We start from the raw sequence: 15,949 nt of genomic DNA, 5'->3' as shown, positions 1-15,949 counted from the left end.
TGTGGGGTGGTTACGCAATGTAACATGTGAGTTCACGTGAACTCAATAGTGTTTACCTAGACCTTGTATATGTATTAAAAAATTCACTAAATATTTATAAATATTTAATTGTGGACCAACTATAATTGTATATTAATTGAGATTGTTATAGAAATTCATAAATTTCGTATCCTGCATCTGCTCGTGTGTGGAAGGGGTCATAAACTGACTCTCTTGGCACTTCAAAAGGAGTGTACTAGTAATGGACTGTCTACTCGATTAAAAAAGGCAAGTTTTTGTGGTCAAACTAGAAAAAATAGCTGTTTAAGATGTTTGACAGTTCGCTAATTTGGATCAAAATTTAATGATTGACGTACACCAAACGAAAATGTATGAATAAATCCAACTTTGAAATAACTACTCCAATATATAAGTGAATGGCCTAGGGTATATCTTTCGACTGAGCTAACTTTGACCGAGACTCGCAAAAGAAAGGCGGATCCAGAATTTGAAGGTCGTGGGTGCTCACTTCCTTAAACATAAGGTTGCTAGTAATCACATAGTATAAATATGCAATCACTCGAACACAACAATATGAAAAGTTAATGAAAAAACAACGGTTTGTTGTAAATATCCCATCTTAGTGGATATCCATTATTTGGAAATATCCCATAAATATCCCAAAATATCCCAAAATATCCCATGTCTTGTTGCTCCTATAAATAGGATGCACAGATGCAATGTTGAAAGAGCAGAAGTAAGATAATCTGATATCTCTTTACATATTCTCTCTACATATTTCTTCTGTGTATTTACTTCATAGGTTTTATTTCATAACACGTTATCAGCACGAGCCTCAGCCATCTTGAGCAAATACTTTGAAAGCCTCGAAGGTGCAATTCTTGGAATTACACTGAGTACAAGTTGTTGCCTCCCGGAGATAAAGTAAAGGACTTTCAGTACTTATTTAGTCTAAACAGTTCAGGTAACATGTTCCAAGTATTTTTCTATCTTTGTTTTGATGGTTGATTGTTGTTGACTTTAACAACTATGAAAATTTTAAACTGATTTTTGGGAGAAGCTCACCATCAACGTAGTAAGAAACATGACCTTTCTTTTTTTAAATATTAATATGGAATATAGCACTTCGGCCTCTTTTTGCCAAAATATCTTGAAACCAAAGTTGCTGAAGGCCTTATGCCAATATTCTACTGGAAGGTTAGTTCGCAAATATGAATTGATTAAATGAGTTTATATCCGTGAACACCAGAAGTGGTAATATTTTTACGGGCTTATTGTGTTTATGATTGAAGATGTGTTAAAGAAAAATTCTCCACATTATATGTATGCCTCGATTTGCTCCTGAAGTAGCAATATCTTAAAAGAGGCTATAAGCTATCACGATTTGATATGCTTAAGGCGCGTTCAGATAATTATGTTTTATTCATGAAGAATTAAAACTTTTGATAAATGTTATAAATATAGATCCATTCCCTGAAGTGAATGTGATAATATGTAGTAAAGCCTATAAATATAAACATGCATTTGATTGTGAAAATATCATGATCCATCTCCAGAAGAGGTAGAATAATTGAGAAGAAATATTCTGAATATTATATGCTTTTCTCCCGAAGTACTAAACTCATAATTTTGCTCCACGAGTAGCAAACTTTGAATTCTACTCTATAAGTAGTAAGCCTATGTATTTTACTCCTGAAGTAGTAAGGTTTTTAATTTACTCCTGAATTAGTCAACCTTTAAACTTTACTCCCAAAGTGGTAAAACTTGAAACTTTACTCCCGAAGCAGTAAAACACTGAAACTTTACTCCTGAAGCAGAAAGAATTACCAAAATATCTGAGAAATACTTTGAAGCAATATTTTCTTGTGTTTGAGCAAAATAACGAGCTATTGATGAGCATCGTATTTCAAGCACATTTAAATAATCAGGTTTCATTCCCCAAAGTGAATAAACAAATACCACAACTTATCTCCTGGAGGGATAAAATACAAGGAATGTAGATGTTATATTCTGGTGGTATGAAATTCAGACATTGCTACATGTACCTGTCGTACGTCGAAACATATTTCTAAGGCAAAAGGAAGAAGAGTAGAATGCTTTCTCCTATAACCACATTAATACATTATGGTTAGTTGTTATTGATTTCCTTGAAGGAAATAACAATTAATGTATTTCTTTATGAAGGATTTGATTATTATGTGTTTGAGCTTAGATACAAAATTCTCAGTTAATGATGAATCTCCCTGAAGGAGATGTTTGAAATATTGAAGTTTAGAATTCAATGTTTATTTCGTGACACCAGTAGTGTCGAAATTTGCTTTAATGGTACCAGAAGTATTTAAGAAATATTTGGTAATAGAAATTAATGATCAAAGGCTCCAGAAGAGCTAGTTATTTATTTACAAGTATCATGACACTAGCAGTGTCCAAATAATATATGATTATGGTGAACAAATTGATGTCTCTCGAAGAGCTTATATATGATAGTACCATTCATCTCAGATCATAATTATTTCGATCGGAAAATAAATTATAGTAAACCTGAAGTTTACTAGCGAGAAAAATGGTCATCATATTGAGACTACAAATGATTGGAAGATTGAATATCTCCAACTTATTACGGGTAGGGTCACGTGTGTAAAGCGTTACCCGAGCATGATGAGATCGCATGTCACAATAAACCAGAAGTTTTGACATAAAATTTCATGCAATAGTAAACCAGAAGTTTATTAAAAGAAATAACACTCGTCATAGTAAACTTGAAGTTTACGGGTACAGATAATTTTATCAGTTGACAAGACCATTTTGATCGTCCTGATTTAAATCTGATGTGCTAATTGAGTATTAAAAACATATTGAAGAACTAGAAGATTCTTCAAGAATTTGTTTGTGTTGTTTGTTCTCATGATAAGTTGATTACACCAGCTAATGTTGGGACTGAATCCCCAAAATTCTGATAAATATAAAAGGTGAATGTGGGACCCTTCACCTGCAATGTGATGTCTTAAATAGATGCATCTATTTAAGACAGTCACATGTTTGTTTATTGTCAACTGGCAGTTTGACATTTACAAAGTTGCTTGCTCAAAATAATTGAGTTGGAAGCACAATTTTCAGAATATGTAATCAAGACAATCATCTTGATAATGCTGGTTTATATCTAAGTTGGTTTGGCATTGGATGCCTCTTGACCCAACTATTTCATATTTCATCTGCAAAATATGCTCTTAATGTCCCTGAAGGACAAAGTCTACAGCGTGCATGGAGCATGGTAGACCAATCGGTTCCAAATATAATAATCCTTGAAAAAGGGAGGAGCAAATGATCATAATAAGGAGGCAATGTGCTCTTGAAGAGCTACGACATAACACTTCATAAACCTTATGGGAGGTTCAGGTACCTGAAAATAATGAAGTGATGAGATCTCAGTAAGTTATGTCGAATTGCGAACCGATACAACATGATATCTTCTCGACAATATACAATATAGCGCGCAATATTTTATAAGGTTGTGAGGATTTGATTTCTACGTCTCTTAAAGCATGTTGACGTAGAATAATTACCAAGTAAAATGATGCATCTTGGTAGACGTAATGTTTATTGGGCCAGCAGTCCAAACAACAGAAGATGTCACATTATTTATACTGATGGATGCTGTCACGGCCTATGTGGCTTACTTGATGAAATTTATATGAAAATTCCTGAAGGATATAAAATGCCTGAAGCATTTGGTTTAAAGTCTCGGGAAATGTATTCAATCAGATTACAAAGATTATTATATGGTTTAACACAATCAGGGCGTATGTGGTATAATCGCCTAAGTCGAGTACTTGATAAATGAAGGATATATAAATGATGCCATTTGTCCATGTGTTTTTATTAAGAAAACAAAATCAGGGTTTATAATACTTGTTGTTTATGTTGATGACATAAACCTCATTGGAACTCCAGAAGAGCTCCAAAAGGCGATTGAATATTTGAAGAAAGAATTTGAGATGAAAGATCTCGGAAAGACAAAACTCTGTCTTGGTCTGCAAATTGAACATTTCGCAAAAGGGATCTTTATCCATCAATCTGCCTATACTGAGAAAGTTTTAAATCGGTTTTACATGGACAATTCTCATCCTTTAAGTACTCCTATGGTTGTTCGCTCACTTGAAGTGAGCAAAGATCCGTTCCGACCTCAGGAAGAAAACGAAGAGCTACTTGGTCCTGAAGTACCATATCTTAGTGCAATAGGTGCACTTATGTATCTTGCTAATGCTACAAGACCTGACATATCATTTTCTGTTAATTTGCTAGCAAGATATAGCTCTTCTCCTACACGGAGGCATTGGAACGGGATTAAGCATATATTGCGATATCTGAAGGGAACTAGCGATATGAGTCTGTTTTATACTAACAAAGGTAGTACAGATCTTGTTGGTTATGCAGATGCAGGTTATTTATCTGATCCACATAAAGCTCTATCTCAAACGGGCTATCTGTTTACATGCGGAGGTACTGCTATATCATGGCGATCGACCAAGCAGTCCATTGTTGCTACTTCTTCAAATCATGCTGAGATAATCGCTATTCATGAAGCAAGTAGAGAATGTGTGTGGTTGAGATCAGTGATACATTTAATCAGAGAAAGATGTGGCTTGAAGTGTGATACAAAAATACCCACAGTATTATATGAAGATAATGCTGCATGCATAGCTCAATTAAAAGGAGGTTTCATAAAAGGAGATAGAACAAAGCACATTTCACCAAAGTTATTTTTCACACATGATCTTCAGAAGAATGGTGATATTGATGTGCAACAAATCCGTTCAAGTGACAATCCTGCAGATTTGTTCACTAAATCTTTGCCAACTTCAACTCTTGAGAAGATGATATTCAAGATTGGAATGCAAAGACTCCGACATCTGAATCTTGGTCTTCGTCAGGGGGAGTGAAATACTCGTTGTACTCTTTTTTCCTTAACCAAGTTTTGTCCCATTGGGTTTTCTTGGTAAGGTTTTTAATGAGACAGCTCTCAAAGCGTATTTCTAGATATGTACACTCTTTTTCCTTCATTAGGACTTTTTCCCACAGGATTTTTTTTAATAAGGTTTTAACGAGGTACATCATCTATTAATGGACATCCAAGGGGGAGTGTTGTAAATATCCCATCTTAGTGGATATCCATTATTTGGAAATATCCCATAAATATCCCAAAATATCCCAAAATATCCCATGTCTTGTTGCTCCTATAAATAGGATGCACAGATGCAATGTTGAAAGAGCAGAAGTAAGATAATCTGATATCTCTCTACATATTTCTTCTGTGTATTTACTTCATAGGTTTTATTTCATAACACGGTTAATATTGTCATCACAAAAAGCAACATCTAATCTCAAGTCACATGATCTACTAATAATGTTATCATTACAAAAAGTCACATCTAGTCATAAGTCATAATTGTGCTCGACGACTTTTCATATGTTGAAAACGATGAATAATAGTATCATTGCTTACAGTTGCGAATATCTTACGCTCTACATAGCAAACTAAACAACCATTCAAAAATTCATCAGCAATACTGTTACGAAACTCATTTTTTATGTACTTCATGGAAGAGAAAGCCCGTTCCACAGACGCAGTAGCAACGGGAAGAATGAGAGTCAACTTGATAAGCAAATAAACAAGTGGCCAGGTTTGATGCAAATCAGACTTAACCAACAATTTTGCAAGGTCACTAATTCCCTTCAAGTTGAAGAACCTCTTGTCAGAACCACGAACATAAACTATAAAATTATCAAGCTAACAACTGAGATCCTGAAGCTTGCTACTATCAAACTCATTCATATAACATTCGGCCAACCTCATTATCTTGTTCTTATCAAAATTTCCGAATGAATTAACTGGATTCAAACTAGCCATACCGAGAAGTAAGTCAGTACTCACAGCATCGAAACGATTCTTAAGCTCTTGAAGATGTAAATCAATAACAGCATAAAAAATATCAACGCGCAAATGATGAGAATATTTAATATCAAGAGATCTACGCTTCGATCTTCCAAGAAAGTAGCTAGCGTCCATATTTGGAATCATTATTTCATATTTATCACAAAAGGAAGAGACATCATCCCTTAATAATTCACTATCCCTCATTTTTTGTAATCTTTGCTTTGTAAGAGCGAGAAGTCCCATAACATTGACAATATCTTGATCCATCCTTTGTAATGAGGATCTCAACTCATTTGTCATAATTAGAACTTTCCACATTAAGTGCAACATAAAAGCAAAATCAAATTCCTTAATCGTACTCACAAGACTTTTAGCAACAAGTCTGTCAGTATAATTAGGACATTCACGTCCAGTAAATTCAAGCACGTGAATGATTGATGGAAATAGGACAATGAGATTATCTAATGTTCTATAATGAGAACCCCAACGAGTATCACCTGGTCGTTGAAGTTCACGTTCTTGATTTAATCCTCGCCCAGTATGCACTTCACCTGATATGAGCAGCTCCTCTAACTTTTCAGCTTGATGTTCTCGAATCAAATCTCTGCGCTTAAAAGATGCTCCAACAATTTTTAACACATTAGTAACTATACAAAAAAAAATCATCTACATTCGAATTCTTCTTTGCAAGAGCTACAAGTGTTAACTACAATTGGTGAGCAAAACAATGAATGCAATATGTTGATGGAGTCTCATTCAAAATCAAAGTCTTAAGATCATTTAGCTTTCCCTGCATGTTGCTAGCTCCATCGTAACCTTGCCCACGTATTTGTGATGGACTTAATGAGTGATCTGAAAGAAAAGAGTAGATTGCCTCCTTTAATGAACGAGCAGATGTATCACTAACATGAATAATATTAACAAATCGCTCTACTACTTCGTCTTCTTTGTTAACATATCTCAGAACAATTGCCATTTGCTCCTTGTGTGATATATCCTTCGAAATAATCCCCATCCAAGTCTTCAATGATGGCTTTGATTGTTTCTTTAACACAAGAATCAACAATATCCTTTTGAATACTTGGAGAACACATCATTTCATTTTTTGGGGCGTTTTCTAATATAATGCTTCCAACATCTTCATTAATATCTCCATACCATTGCAAAAGTTCAAGAAAGATACCTCTATTTGAAGAATATTGACTCTCATTATGCCCACGGAATGATAATCCTAGCCTTAAAAGAAACCTTGTCACATCGACTGAAGCACTAAAGCGACGTCGCGATTCACTTTTGTCTTTTTCGAGTTTCTTGTCATAGGCAGTTTGAATTGACTGTGATTGATTCATTCAATCAAGCATCCTATTAAAACACTTGTTGTGGATGCTATTTACCTCTCCAACATGAGCTCTAAATCTTTCAAGAGCCTTGTTCCAAGCTTTAAAGCCAACTTTTGTATAAGTTTCACTCGTATTTTCATTACTTTCATGTTCATTTTGGAACAAATAGCAACACAAACTATATGCAACATCTTTTGTTATATTGTACTCCAACCACTTACGACAGCCCTTATACCAATTAGCATTAAACTGGCGCATTTCCTTCCCAAACTTAGTTTTAGGAAAATCATGAACCTCAGGTTGGCAAGGCCCTTTTTGAATATAATATCTCCGAACTTCATCACGTATATTAGGGTTATATTCTGCAATAGGCTTTCTAATTCCCGGATCAGCTTCAAAAGATTCTAAATTAACACCCGAAGGAAATGTTTCCCTTTGAATTTCTGAAGCCATGATTTCCCTTTGAATTTCTGGAGCTACGGATGAAGCAACAGATGGATGAGTAGAACTAGAACTTGGTTGGCCAATTTTTCATCTTGTGATATACTTATCCATCTCGATTCACAAAGATAAATCCTACAAAAATAAGATTCACATAATTCCTAAATCAGATTATATACAAGGCACAGAAATACAGAGCATTTCTCTTAACCATATCAGAATCAATACTAAGGAAATATTACATGTGTGTTCTACTTTCTAGTAAAAATACCTTTACCAACAATACCATTAGTCATTGAAGAATTCCGTTCTAAGTTACGAATTTAAAGTAGTAACATTTAAATTGGTAACTATGAGGAACCACAAGTCCAAAGAAAGAAAACAAGAAATTACCATTTACCAATCATAATATACAATATATTCATCAAATAATAGAAAAAGTTCCCCTAATCTGAATTTAAAGCATTGAAAATCCCAAACCCAAAGTTCTTTTTTTTCAATATCTAACTTTAATCAAAATACCAAATCTTATTACCTTGCTTTTTGTATTTTGATTTTGAAATTGTTGAGATTTGGGAAGAAGAAGAAGAAGAAAGCTTGATAGTCGTTGAGAAGCTTACTAGTTGTTGTCTTGTAGAGATTCTTGGATGGAAGAATCTTTTTGGGAAAGGAGATCTAAAATGTAGAAATAGTAAATAAAAAACTCAAAGTCAACAATGAAAAAAAATTAAATATTAGAGTTTGAATAGAAAAAGTCAGATTTTTTAACTTTTTTTTTAAATATAGTTTACAGTTTGGAAGGAACAAGTTTTAATGTGAAAAAATAAATAACCCACGGCGGGAATCGAACACGCGACCTGAGGGTAGAGGCTCTGCGCGGAACAGTAGCCAAATACCAAAGCACCCACCCACAGTTTTGTTCTTTGGACTATTACGGCTAATTGATTCGGTCTATTTTTTAAATTTCAAACACAATAGTGCCCGCCTATCTAGCATAGATGCCGTACGAAGTACTATATGACTTTTTGTATTTTTGAACGCACGAAGTATGGCTTTTTTTTGTTTTTTTTAAATAATGGTCAAAAAAATATGAAATATCACTTTTTGTGAGTTTCATATATGAACAATTAGGTGTTTGCGTTTTCTATTTAAACTATTGCCAGCTATGTATCAAAACACGCATTGACTAGTATTTGATGGTGACGGAAACTCATAAAAAAATGATACTTCAGATGTGTTTTTAATCATTATTTTTTTTCCCAATTAATTCCTGTAGTTATCCCTGTGAAAGCTCGCTCCTCTCATCTCTCACTAACGGTAAGTTGCAGCTCCCCCCAACCCCCAACCCACCCACCCCCAACCAAGCCACCCCAAACGGCCACCGGCGACGACGAGATCTCTCTCTCTCTCTCTCTCCTCTGTTCTCTCTTTTCTTTCCTTCTTTCTTTTTTGTTTTTTTCCCTCTTTTCCTTTCTCTTCTACCCTGCGACCGGAAATCCTCCACCAGTAGGTTTCCGAGCAGTTTCTACAGAGGTACTCGAATTTTCTAGCAGTTCCTGGCGGTGAACAGTGATTCCGATCTGTGAACAGTGATTCCGGCCAGTGAACAATTTCCCAGCAGAGAACAGCATTTCCGGCGACAAACAGAGATTTCTCGGTGGTGAACAGGTTTTATTTACTTGAAGTTGGTACCTCCAATATCCCATTTCCTGTCTTTTAGCCTTATAAATTCTGCCTGCTCTGCCTTAAATACCTATTTCACTGCTTATAGACTGTTGCTAACTTGTGCTTTAGTATTGATCCTTCGTTTGTCTTAGATTAACCTTTTACTAGTGTATATTTGCTTTACTGGCTTTGGTGAGGGATGGTAGACTAGGGTCATGTTCTCGGTTGGGATCGGGGGCCAGGGTTGGGGGGGGGGGGGGGGGGCTAAGGGGGTTGAGGGAGCTTGTAGGTTGAGAGTAGGGTCTTGGAATATTGAGACTTTATCGGGAAAGTCCATAGAGTTAGTTAAGATTCTTAAGAAGAGGGGGATTAATATAGCTTGCGTCCAAGAGACTAAATGGGTAGGACCAATATCTAAGGAGGTGGATGGGTACAAGCTTTGGTTCTCGAGAAAGTCGAGGTATAGGAATGGGTAGGGATCTTAGTAGATACTGAGCTTAGAGATCAGGTGGTAGAGGTTAGGAGGATCAATGACAGGATGATGGTGATTAAGTTAGTCGTTGGAGGGTTCACTTTGAACATTATTAGTGCCTACGCGCCACAAGTGGGTTTGGACGAGGGGGTAAAAAGGCGCTTTTGGGAGGACTTGGACGAAGTGGTGGTAAGTATACCGTCTACTGAGAAGTTATTCATATAAGGAGATTTCAATGGGTACATTGGGTCTGTTTCGAGGGGTTATGACGAGGTGCATGGAGGATTTGTCTTCGGGGACAGGAATGGTGGAGGAGTCCCACTCCTAGATTTCGCAAAAGCTTTTGGATTGGTAGTAGCCAACTCGAGTTTTCCGAAGAAGGAGGAGCACTTGGTAACCTTCCGTAGCTCGGTGGCTGCGACGCAAATAGACTTTTTACTTCGTAGAAAAGATGATAAAGGCCTCTGTAAGGACTGCAAGGTCATACTGAGTGAGAATCTTACAACCCAACATAAGCTATTGATGATGGATTTAGAGATAAGAAGGAAGAAGAAAAAAAGGGTCGTGGATGACCGACCGAGGATTAGGTGGGGAAGTTTGACTCTGTCTAGTGCCCTAGAGATGGGGGAGAAGTTGATGGCTATGGGAGTGTGGGATAGTAGGGGGGATGTGAGCATTATGTGGGATAGGACAGCCAGTTGCATTAGGGAAGCAGCTAGAGAGGTATTGGGGGTCTCACGAGGCCGCCGTGGTGGGCATCGAGGGGATTGGTGGTGGAATGGAGAAGTCCAAGGGAAGGTAGAAGCAAAGAAGCAAGCATATATGAAGTTGGTAGATAGCAAGGATGATGAAGAGAAGCGGACGAACAGGGAAAAGTATAAGATGGCGAGAAAGGAGACGAAGTTGGCAGTTTCAGCGGCTAAAACGGCAGCCTTTGAACGCCTTTATGCAGAACTAGAGGACAGAAGTGGGGATAAGAAGCTATTTAAGTTCGCCAAGGCGAGAGAGAGGAAGGCATGCGACTTGGATCAAGTGAAGTGCATCAAGGACGAGGATGGCCAAGTGTTGGTACAGGAATCTCGCATTAGACAAATATGATGTTGACACCCAATTTTGTCCCGCCTTCCTCCAAAATATCTATTTACGCTTCTAGTATTTTTGGGCAACTTTAAAAATATTTATTTACACTTTACTATAATTATTAGCTTTTATTAATACCGGCGTTTCATTATCCTATTGTAGTCACTGTTGTTATTATTTTTATTTTACTACCGTTACTACTACCACTATTATTATTATTATTATTATTATTATTATTATTATTATTATTATTATTATTATTATTATTATTATTATCATTATCATTTTATTATCATTATTACCAGTATTATTATAATTTGCATTATAACCATTTTAGCATTTTTACCACCGTATGCACATGCATCGCATCTATTTTGCGCAGTTAAATAATAGCGTTTATTTAATGATATTATCGCACAACCATTACGACGTCACATAATTTTATTTTTATCCGAGCACTGATAAATACATACTTTTATAATAGGTAATATTTTTAATTAAAATAGATCTTTTAGGCAAATTTAGAAGCCCAAAATACCATAAGAAGCAAATATATATTTTAGCCCATCCGCCCCAATCAATTTATAATCACTTTCGGACCAGCCCATTGTTATTAGCCCACATTTTAATAACAAACTCACTACCCAACCCACGTTTAATTCTTCAGCCGACCCAGCCCAAAACAATATTCGACCAGCCCATCATTTTAACCTGGACCCGACCCGACTCGCTCAAACAAAATGAAACCACTAGGGTTTCTTTCATCTCAGCGCCGCATCCCTCCTCTTCTCTCTTTTCTGTATCTCTCTCCTCACCCGCCCTTTCTCTTTCCGACGTGAACGAAAAAATCGCAGAGCCCTTTTTCTCCTACAGGCCATGCGTGGCCATTTCGGGGAAAGGAATTAATGCTCGTCCTTTCCCCGTCTGTTTTCAACCATTGAAGGCTTGTCTTCTTCGTTCCTTCTCTGCTTTCGATCTGAAAACTTTAATGAGTTTTGTTATTTGCGAGTTCAAATCCATCCCCTTTATCAGTCCCTTTTCATTTTCGAGTACGAAGTTTTTATGAATTTTTGTCCGTTTCTTTCTTTTCGGGATTAGGCATTTGAAATACGAACGTTTTATTTGGGGTGGAGCATTTTTACCTAAAGATCCCGCTTAAAATTGAAAACCCAAGAAAACCCTAGATGCTACCTATAAATGGTTGCTTATGAACTCATTGAAAAGACAAGTTTTTGAACCGCCCAAATTCCCTAAAAAAAGGTTTTTTTTCAGCCGCCTGAATCCATCTAAAAAAATAGATTAACATTCTTCAAGCTCTATATCTCTGGGCATTCAATCGAAAATACGAATTTTTATTCATTTTTTCTATTATTGTTCAAGTCTGAGTGTATGCAAGTGTGGAGCCTGTAGTGTTCGAGGATAGATCGGGTATCCCAAAAACCCCTGTTCGCTGCACCCTAAAAAGGTCGGTAAATCTTCTCTTCTTTAATCATTTTGAAGTTATTAGTTGTTTTTCTATTTATATGTGTTCTAAGCTGTTGCCATAGTAGTATTAATTGCTAGTTTGGGCTATCATTTATGGGTGTTAGTAATTATTCCTGCCTAGCATGCTTACGGGTCACTAGTTTAAACTTGTTTGCTCATGTTTAGATCCGGTTTAATCCTTTTAGGTCGAAATTGGTTCGTTATTGAAGGTTGAGTCTCTATAATGTGAATCCAAACCCTGCCTTGTTAGTAATCCAGCTTAAGACTATGTTGAATGGTTGCTTGTCCTATTTTGAGTCTAGCTTATGCCATAGACAGTTTTGCATCAGTCCAAGTTACATACATAAGTTCAGTACAAATTGTATGTACCTACTAGTATGTTTTAAAATATATGATTAGTTAGAATATCGCTTCAATTAAAAGGTTTGAGGTTAGCATAAACTCTGTTAGTTGGTTATGGACTTAGCCTAATATGACATGAGGTGGTTAAGGGAAATCCTTGTATAGTTTAAGTCTTTTTTTTTTTTTTTTTGCATTAAGTTTTGCCAGATAAAGAATGAACAAGCATGTTTCAGTTTTCCTTGAATCTGCATATACTATGTGTTGGTTAAAAAATGAGATTTGCAAATGATTTATGCTTAGTGTGATATCCTGTAAGTTCCCTTCACAGATCTGCTAAACAAATGATGGTCCAAAGAGCCACATATTGGTTTGTTAAGCTGGGTTCTGTACCTGAATTTTGGAAATGTTGTATGAAGCCTAACCTATGTGCAGAATGAAACTAGTTTAGGCCGATATGACGAATCTGTGTAGCTCCTTGAGATGTTAAGTATTGAAAAGAATCCTATGTGTAATAGCTTGAAAGTAGTATGTTAAGTCCAAAATTGGATCTCTGGAACTTTATAATGTTTGCTTAAGGTTAAATGCTCTGTTTTCCTTCATGTTTGAAAGTGTTTCCTCTTTGGTCCTTTCAAATGCTATGTGTTAGTTATATGTATGTTCCTCTTGGAAGCCTCATTTGAACCCTGAATGTTGATACATGTCTAGTCTTTCATGTGGAAAGCTGTTTCCTGTTTTCCACCTCGTTACATAAGGTTATCATTCATCAGTAATCATCTAGTGTGCAGATTTGCCTTGTCAAATAAAGATTAATAAATTTGTCTCGCATTCTTGCATGTTTACACCTAGTCAGTTGTGTCTATACGCAAAACCATGAAAATTGCGCATTTTTGCTTCTTTGTGACTCTGCTACTATCTTGATTTGTGCATCTATACTTAATGAGGTCTTAGTTAGGAGCTTGTATGATACACATTTAGGTGATGACGGGGTACGGTGGACTGTATTTGGCCTGAGGCCTGTAGGTTATTGTAGGAGCTAACTGGCCTTGTTGAATTATGTCTATGTGTGTATATTACTAGTATACTTTCATTTAAGCACGTTAATGGGGAGGTTTGATTGGTCATTATGGATCAAGTTTGAACCCTCCCCGGTGTTAGCCATGCCTGGGATTCATGAAATCCCTTGGAACTTGTGCAACATCGGGAAGACGGGAGCAAAAACTTTCCAATATTAACCTTCTATACATCCTTATGAATGTGCGTACATGAGGCATACTCAAATATACACAGTATATACACAATCTACTGGTCTGTGTTGAACTTGCATTATATATGTTTAGCCTTTAGTGTTGACTACGTACTAATCCTTTTATTTCGTTTTTATGCATGACCATCGCGTACGAGTCCGAGGGACTCGTCTTCTTCTGCATTCGATGTTGGGCTAAGGCCCAACGAAACATTCTCTCGAGTCAATCCCTGCCCGCGACAAATATATAAAAAAAAAGAGAAAGATTTTTGGGCCAAAGCCCAACAGTAGCACCGATCGCAGCAGTCTTAAAAAATGGGCTGGGCCCATTCCCAACAGCAGCACCTATCGCAACAACCTTAAAAATGGGCTGAGCCCATTTAATTTTATTTACGCCTCTACTTTGTTTTTGTGCATTTAATTTGTATTATTCGACTAACCCTTTACTTTGTTTTGTTTTCTTAGCTTAGATGAACCTTAGCGGAATTAGTGGGGTTAGTTTTAGTATAAGGGGTAGTTAATTTAAAAGAGGAACCAACAATTAATTCCATAGGTTTCATTTTCTTCTTTTATGTTAAAATTATTTATAGTATCTATAATATTTATTTTAGAACAATTGATTTTCAATAGCGTAAGTACATATTTTGAGTTTAAGGAATCATGTTTTATTCTTACTATCTTAGAAATTTTAAAACATCATTAATACGCAAATATGAACTCAAGTATATTTTATAAATAATTGTTCAAGTTTGAATCAATCACGTATATTTTTAGCTAAGCATAGTTAATAAGAAATAATAAAGGGAGAAAGAAAATTCACATCTTGTCTATACTCCGAAACCGCAAAAATTGATTAATACCTCGCCATTTGAGTTATTTCAATATTTATAAAAACGCTGCACAAACCCACATTTTCTTTTACTTATATGCAATTATTATATTTTCTGCAAGTCTTATTTTAAATAGCATTATTTTTTATTTAAAGCCATAGCAACATTTATAAGTCTTATTTTAAATAGCACTTAAAGTCTTATTTTATGCAAATCATTATATCTTCTACAAATCTTATTTTAAATAGCATTATTGTATTTCCATTTAAAGCCTTAACAACATTTATAAGTATTATTTTGAATAGCATTATTATATTTTCCTTTAAAACCTTAGCAATATTTACAAGCCATTTTCTTGAAATTTAAATGCTATATTTGCATCTTTAGCCCTAATTAATTAACTTAAGTTTGACCGGTTAACCGTAGTTAACGGATTCTAAAGGATGCCTAACCCCTTCCCTTTAGGATAATCTAAAACCCTTACCTAGAAGCATAAATTAAGCAGATCATTAACGGAGGTTTAGTTAGCTTTACCTTAGTTAATAATTAGGTGCCCTAATTCACCATTAAACTAATTAGGTGGCGAATCCTAAAAAATAAAATAAATAGGAATCACCAATATGTTGTACTCTACTTTAACCTGTTTTAAATGGGGTATAACAGATGGCAGTCATACTTTCATGAACTCTTAAACGAAGGAGGGGACAGAGACATTGTGTTGGGAGACTTGGAGCACTCGGATAGGCGTCACGACTTTGGATATTGTAGGAGTATAAAGGTTGAGGAGGTTAAGGGGGCTGTTCATAGGATGTGCAAGGGAAGAGCGACCGGACCTGACGAGATTCCTGGGGAATTTTGGAAGAATGCAGGCAGGGTAGGCTTGGAGTGGCTGACTGGGTTGTTTAATGTCATTTTCAAGACAACGAAGATGCCAGAAGAATGGAGGTGGAGTACAATGATTCCGTGTACAAGAACAAGGGAGACATTCAAAGCTGCAACAACTATAGAGGTATCAAGCTGCTAAGTCACACTATGAAAGTGTGGGAAAAGGTGGTGGAAATGAGGGTGAGGAGAGGTGTGTCTATTTCAGAGAACCAGTTTGGATTCATGCCGGGG

Source organism: Lycium barbarum, chromosome 5 (genome assembly GCF_019175385.1).
Source record: "Lycium barbarum isolate Lr01 chromosome 5, ASM1917538v2, whole genome shotgun sequence".
Taxonomy (NCBI): domain Eukaryota; kingdom Viridiplantae; phylum Streptophyta; class Magnoliopsida; order Solanales; family Solanaceae; genus Lycium; species Lycium barbarum.
Note: the sequence above shows the minus strand (reverse complement) of the source record.